This window comes from Canis aureus, chromosome 27 (genome assembly GCF_053574225.1).
Source record: "Canis aureus isolate CA01 chromosome 27, VMU_Caureus_v.1.0, whole genome shotgun sequence".
Taxonomy (NCBI): domain Eukaryota; kingdom Metazoa; phylum Chordata; class Mammalia; order Carnivora; family Canidae; genus Canis; species Canis aureus.
This window is the reverse complement of record NC_135637.1, coordinates 26995833-27003057: the sequence shown is the minus strand read 5'-3', so window position 1 is coordinate 27003057 and position 7225 is coordinate 26995833.

Below are 7225 nucleotides of genomic sequence, written 5' to 3'. Positions count from 1 at the left end.
AACATTCCATTGTATGGACATAACCACTTTTTTTTAGTTCATTATCTGTTGATGGACATTTGGGTTCCCACCTTTTGGCTATTAAGCTCTGCCTTCTTGGCTGTGGGGGCACCCAATATTTGTGTTTACTGCCATATTCTGCTTCTCTTCCTTCCTAACATGCTTGTTCTGTGGACAGGGCTCACCTGGCCCCAGCTGGCATCGAATGTACACCAGTAGGCCTTTGGACAGAGTAAGCTTTGATGGCCTTTTCTCTCCTTGGAGCTGCAGGATCTGTTTCTTTTTTTCTTATCAAGATAAACACCCCAAGTTTCCTTAGCATTTCTCCAAGAATAAGAAGGGGAAGGTAGCAGGTCTTCCACAGCACTTGTCCCAGGTCATTTCCTCTAGGCATCCCTGCTATCGAGTCCTACCTCTGTGTCTGGACTTCCCCTCCAGACCAGGGCTGTCATTTGTAGACAGCCCTATGGGGACCCTGGCTGGTTCCTCCCATTTTCCTCGAGTTGCTTTCTCTGCTGAGCAAAGGTTCTGAGCTTTTGCAGCAGCTGGCACCAAGAGAAGGCTCCAAACCCATCCCACTTCCTCCCTGGATACCCTCCACCCCTCTGGCTTCCATCCTCATACTGGTACAGGACAAAGGACTCCCCACTGCAAGTGCCGGGAAACTAGCTCAACTAGCAGAAAATGGGCTGACATCATTGTCCTGTGTAGCTGGGACTAGCCATGGGGTTGGTTCTGGCTTCAGGCAGAGAGATCAGGGGCTAGAGAAGTTGCTTGGCCTCTGTGGCTGTGCCGGCCATATTCTCACCCACTGGACAGGACTGCATCCCACCCCACGGAGCTGAAGTGACTTTTCACAGCGCCAGACCAGCAACATCCCAGCTCAGAAACCCTGAGCCATGTAAGGAAGGCCTGTCTCTTGAGTCTGACATCAGTCTTGGGAAAGGACTCGGCTTGGTTCTGCTCAGATCGCAGGTACAGTGCTAGACTGCAGGGTACCACGAAGGCCAGGCTGGGTTGGGCATTCCCCACTATGGGCCTGGGATGAGAAATGAACAGGCTGACAAAAGGTGAGTTTCTAGGCCCTCGACATGTAGGATATTGACTTATGTGTTTATTCACCCTTCAAGACCTAGATAGAAAAAGGCATTCACAACAAAGTCACTTACCTGTATGCCTAGTCTTTCTTGCTGATCTATGCCCCATACTTAGCCTGGTGCCTCTGACACATACAGTGAATTACTTAAATATGTGTTGAATGAGGGACCAGAAAGTCACCACAGGATTTGCCCAGTTTTGCAAAATATGGGATTGTCTGCTTTAGTGAAGACGGGCCCCTTTCTATGAGGCTGTCAGGTGCTGCTTATGTGGAATTCATTCTGAAGTGAATTCTTTAAAGGAAGTAGGAGAAATGCCTTGTCTTTTTCTTTTTCAGTTCTTTTTCCAGGAAAGTGTTGAAATCTGCAGTGGGTGAAAGAATATATTTTGAATTCACTTAACAAAATATCATAAAGGAAAAAGTCAGCGTCTTTAAAATCAAGGCTTCCTAAAACAGATCACGTGCTTTGGTGTATTGTGAGTGATATAAATCTGATTTCCCTGGGGAAAGGTGACCAAGAGAAGTCATGAGAAAAGCTCTAAGAGAACCTGTTCCTGCCCAGCATGAGTTTGGCCTGTACTTCCAGAGGCCTGGCTGCAGGTACACTAGGTGGCAAAGGCATACATCTGGGTTCCACAGCCTGGGAGTCACGGCTGACCTTTCCTGAGGCTTCTACAGATGGCCACATCTGTTACGGCCATGCTTTCATCCAGTCACTAAGGATTTGTGGAGCACCTACTATATTACATGGTCTGTGCTGTGTCCTGGAGATGCAATGGGGAGCCAGAACCACAGCACACACCCTCTTGGAATTTTGAGTGGGAGGGGCAGGGATCAGCCTGGGGGGAGGAAAGTCAGGGTAGGCTTCCCTGAAGAAGTGAAGCTTGGACTGGACCTTGATGTCTGGGTGACAGTTCATTCAGTAGGAAGAGATTCAGGCAGGGGGAACAGCATATGCAAAGGCCATGGGGTGAGAGCTCTGCTCCCCTGAGGGACTGAGGAAGGTCAGAGAAGGCAATGGGCTAGAGAGGTGTGGGTGAGCCTGGGGAGGTGGACAGGGCCTGGTAGGTGTGGTAATGACCTTGGCCTTACTGAACATCAATGTGAAGCCAGGGAAGTGTTTTAAGCAAGAGGATGGCACCAGGCTGTGTTGCACAAGCCCCCCAAGAGGGGCTGCAATGGCAGGAAAGCCATTTTGTGGGTGGCTCCATTTCCTTCTTGCCTGGCTTCTTCTCTGTTAGAGTTCCAGCCAGACTTGCTCTTCTCTCAATTAGACCTCTGCAGTCTTGCTTGCTCGGCACCTCATGCAATTCCCTCCACTTGGAATTTGTAACATCTCTTTCCTGCATTTCTGCCAGTTAGACTGGCATTTTCTTTCAGACCTGTAGAAATTCTCTCTCTCTCTCTCTCTCTCTCTCTCTCTCTCTCACACACACACACACACACACACACACACATACACACACCCCGCCATCACTCCCTGGCTGGCCCTTGATGGAGTTGATCTCCATCTTCCCACTGGGAAAGCCATTGCAAGTTTTTTGAGCCATGTGGCTGTATCAGTTCTAGGCAAGCCGCCGTGCATGTGGTGTGCTGGCTAGTCATGTGGCCCTAGGACAGCTGCCTGAGCTCAAACTTGCCTTTGCTCACTTCCAGCTGTGTGACCTCCTGCCAAGTGCCCCAGCTCTCAGGCCTTCCCCAACTACGGGATGGAGACAGTGATCTCTCTGAGGATGGGATGGAAGATTCCCAGAGCCAGCCTGTAGTAGATGCTCAGAACTGATCTCGCACACAGGAGAGCTCCAGAAACATGTCTGATTATTACCACTGGGCAAACAGCACATGCCTGAAGCACCAAAACATTTTTGGCAAGAATGTAATGTTTCAAAATAGGCATTGTATGTTGTTATCATGAGAAAAGTCAGGATTCCATCAGGCTTCCTGATCCTCGTTTAATGGTTACAGTTTTTATTTACATCTCAGGGGCTTAGAGCCATTAAAGGACCCCATGGGGCTCTGTAGGGTTCTAGGCCCTCTGGGTTCATCCCTCTGGTCCCTCTCTGAACCCAGGGTTCAGAGAAGATATGGTGAGGGGGTAGTTGTTTTAGGCCAACCAGAGAGAGGATAGTAGAGCAGTGCTATGATCTCCTGGTCATCCCACCTCAGAGTAGATGCATCCACCTAACCCCGCTGCTGCAGACAGTGACTCCTGAACAGATGGTAGTTCTTTCTCACCCTTTCTCTCTGCTGCGCTTCCCTGAACAGATATTCAGGCCTTTGGAAGGGGGTTCAATTACTCAATTTGGGAGAGCCACTGGGTACACGCCAGGTTCTGGAAGAACTCAGTGTCAGGTCTCAAGGCAAAGGATCCTCCAGTGCAGGGTGACCTCCTTGGCCTCACGGGGAGGGCCCTGGTAGATCCTTGCTCACCCTGGGGTTTATGTAACATCTTTCCCAATCGTCCTCAAAGCCAGTCTATGACATAAGCAAATGTGTGCCTTTGTCTGCCGTAGTGTCTGGTGGGTATTTACGAAGTACTAGCTATGGGCCAGGTATTTGCTTGCATTATTCACACGCTCACTGTCCTTTAGAGGTAGCATTTGCTGCTGCATTTTTTAAAATAGATACTATCAAATTTCTCACTCTAAGTGTATAATTCAGTGGGTTTTAGTATACTCAGAAGATTATGCAACCATCGCCACTATTTAATTCAAAAACACTTTCATCACCCCAAAGGAAACCCCATGCCCATTAGCTATAAATCCTATCCTCAGACCCCTTCAGGGCCTGGCAACCCCTCCTCTCCTGTCTGTCTCTATGAATTTACCTAGTCTGGACATTTCATACAACTGGAATTGTACAACATGTGGCCTTTTGACTGGTCTCTTTCACTTAGCATCATGTTTTTGAAGTTCATCCACATTGTGGCATGTATCGGGACCTCATTCCTTTCTGTGGCTGAATAAGATTCCATTGTATGGATAGACCACATTTTTAAAATCCATTTTCTATCGATGGACATTTGGGTCGCTCCCACATTTTTGGCTTTTTTGAATAAATTCTGCTATAAATATTTTGTGCACAAGTTTTTGTGTGAACATATGTTTTCAATTCTCTTGGGTGTACATGTAGATGTGGAACCATTGCATGTATGGCATCTCTATGTTTAAGCATTTGAGGGCCTGCCAGACTGTCTTCAAAGCGGCTGCACCATCTTGCATTCCCACCCGCAGTATGTGAATGTTTTGATTTTCCCGTGTCCTCTCCAGCACTTGTCGTATCTGTCTTTGATGATGACTGCCCCAGTGGGTATGAAGAGGTATCTCACTGTGGTTTTGATTTTGCATTTTCCTGATGGCTAATGATGTTGAGCAGCTTTTTATGTATTTATTGATCATTTGCCTGTTTTGAAGAAATATCTATTTCTCCTTTGCCCATTTTATTTTATTTTTATTTTCATTAATTTTTTAAAGATTTATTTTTGAGTTAAAAAAAAAGATTTATTTTTGAGAGAGAGAGAGCACATGCGAGAGAGAGCGAGCAGAGGGGAGGGGCAGAGGGAGAGGGAGAGAGAAAAGTAAGCAGATGCCACGCTGAGCACAGAGCCTGACAGGCCACTTGATCTCATGACCCGAGATCATGACCTGAGCCAAAACTAAGAGTTGGAGGTTTAACCACTGGACCAACCAGGTGCCCCTATTTTATTTTTAAAAGATTTATTTATTTATTTTTTTAGAGAGAGAGAGAGTACCTGTGCATGCAAGCAGAGGGAGGGGCGGAAGGTGAGAGAGAGAGAGAAAAAGAGAAACCAGCAGACTCCCTGCTGGGCGTAGAGCCTGATGTGGGGCTGGATCTTACCATCCTGGGATCAGGACCTGAATGGACGCCCAACTGACTGAACCACCCAGGTGTCATTTTGCCCATTTTAAAATTGGGTTGTCAAAAAAATAAAAAATAAAAAATATAAATAAATAAATAAATAAATAAATAAATAAATAAATAAATAAATAAATAAATAGGGTTGTCTGGGACACCTGGGTGGCTCAGTGTTTGAGCATCTGCCTTCAGCTTAGGGTGTGATCCTGGAGTCCTGGGATCGAGTCCCACATGGCTCCCTGCATGGAAGCTGCTTCTCTCTCTGCCTGTGTCTCTCACGAATAAATAAATAAAATCTTTTTTAAAAATGGGGTTGTCTGTCACTTGATTATTAAATTGTGCCACTGCAGTCCACAGGGGAAACTGAGGCTCAGAAAAAGGATGCGACTGGGTCAACACTGTAGATTGAGAATGGTATCTGGGTTGGTGTCTACCTTCCACCCTAGCAGGTCAAGGGTCACTGTCTCTCTCCCAGATGAGTGGCCTCCTGCCTCCAATTTTGGCCCATCCTCCAGGCCACCCCAGGTCCTGTTCTTGCATTTAAAGCAGTAGAGCCCCACAGCCGAAGGGTGGGCCGGAAAGACAGAGGAACAGCAGTTCTGAGGAACCAAGCCAGTCCTCTTTCCCCCTCCGAATCACGCGGACCCAGCTGACGTGGGCCGGGAAGAGGGGACGGCCCAGGGCCTGTGGTTGGGGGAGCCTATTTATAAGGCTGGGCATGTTGCAAGCCCTTCCTGCTGGTGAGAGGGACGTCACTAGGCGCTGACCTCATCAGAAATGCTGACGCATCTTCCCCTCATGCTTTGCTCAGGTGGCCAGCCGGGTCTCCTTACCTTGGGGCCACTCCCTGTCCTCCTGCACATCACTGTCCCCTCCCACTAGGCTCTGGACACTCCCCCATCGTCCCTGCTCCCTGAAGCCCTCCAACCATGCCCTCCTCTTGTAAGCTGTTGCAGGCTGAAGTTGATCCCTTAAATTCATGTGTTAAAGACCTAACCCCACGGTACCTCAGAATGTGGCTATATTTGGAGATAGGGTCCTCAAAGAGGGGAGGTACCATGAAGTCATGGAGGTGGGAGCCCTAATCTGATATGACCGTGTTCTTCTAAGAAGAGGAGATTAAGACAGACACACCGGGGCGCCTGGGTGGCTTGGCAGTTGAGTGTCTGCCTTCAGCTCAGGTCATGATCCCGGGGTCCTGGGATTGAGTCCCGCATCAGGCTCCATGCAGAGAGCCTGTTTCTCCCTCTCCCTATGTCTCTGCCTTTTTCTCTGTGTCTTTCATGAATAAACAAAAATCTTAAAAAAAAAAAAAAAAAAGACACACAGACTGAGAGACAACCATGTGCGGAGATAGTGAGAAGGCAGCCGTCTAAAAGCTGAGGAGGGAGGCTGCAGGATGAAATCGACCCTGCTCACACCTCAGTCTCAGACTTCTAAGCTCCAAGATGGCTTGTTGTTTAAGTCCTCTTGTCTGTGCTATTTTGTTATGGCAGCCCGAGCAAACTAATCCATAAGCCTCTTTGCCTTTGGTGGCCCTCGGCCCCATGCTGCACCTTGGTTTGCTGCACGCTCAGAACATGGTCTTTCAGACTTGACCGCCCTGGTTTGAAGGCCCCCTCCTCGTAACTGTTCCCACCCAGGGCAATGTGGGGGGTGGGGGAGTAAAGGCATGTAGCTTTGCCCTGAGTGTAGAGGTTGGTCCTCAGTGGCTCGGGGGGGGGGGGGGGGGGAGGCAAGAAGCTCTCCTGCCAGATGTGGCTTTCCAGATGTGGCCTGGCTTCTCAATTTCCTCATCAAAGGGAGCCAAAGCATCCTTGCCCGGCTGCTCTCCCTTTCAGGCCTGCTGCAAGATGAGATCAGGGATGTGAAATGAAGAAGGATCCCAGCTTGGCATGGCCCCCAGGAAATGGGGGTGGCAGCCCCAGGTCTTGCGGAGGTGGGCAGAGATGAGGAATTGAGCAGAAGTGACATTCTCAGGAGGAGAATCCAGAACTAGCCCTCGGGGGTGGCGATGGTGGGTGTGGTGAGCACTGTGCTGGGGTGCCAAGGAGGGCGTGGGGGGTGAGAACCAGCCTTCTGGGCATGAGGGTGTCTGGTTTTGCTCACTACGGGACCCTCAGCACTTAGGAGCGACTGGCTCAGAGTAGGGCCAAATGAAAGTCCGTAGAACAAATGAATGAGTAATGCAGGGGAGAGAGCAGGTGGGAACAGCCCTCTGGTGGTCAGGATAGGTGTCGCAGACAGGGA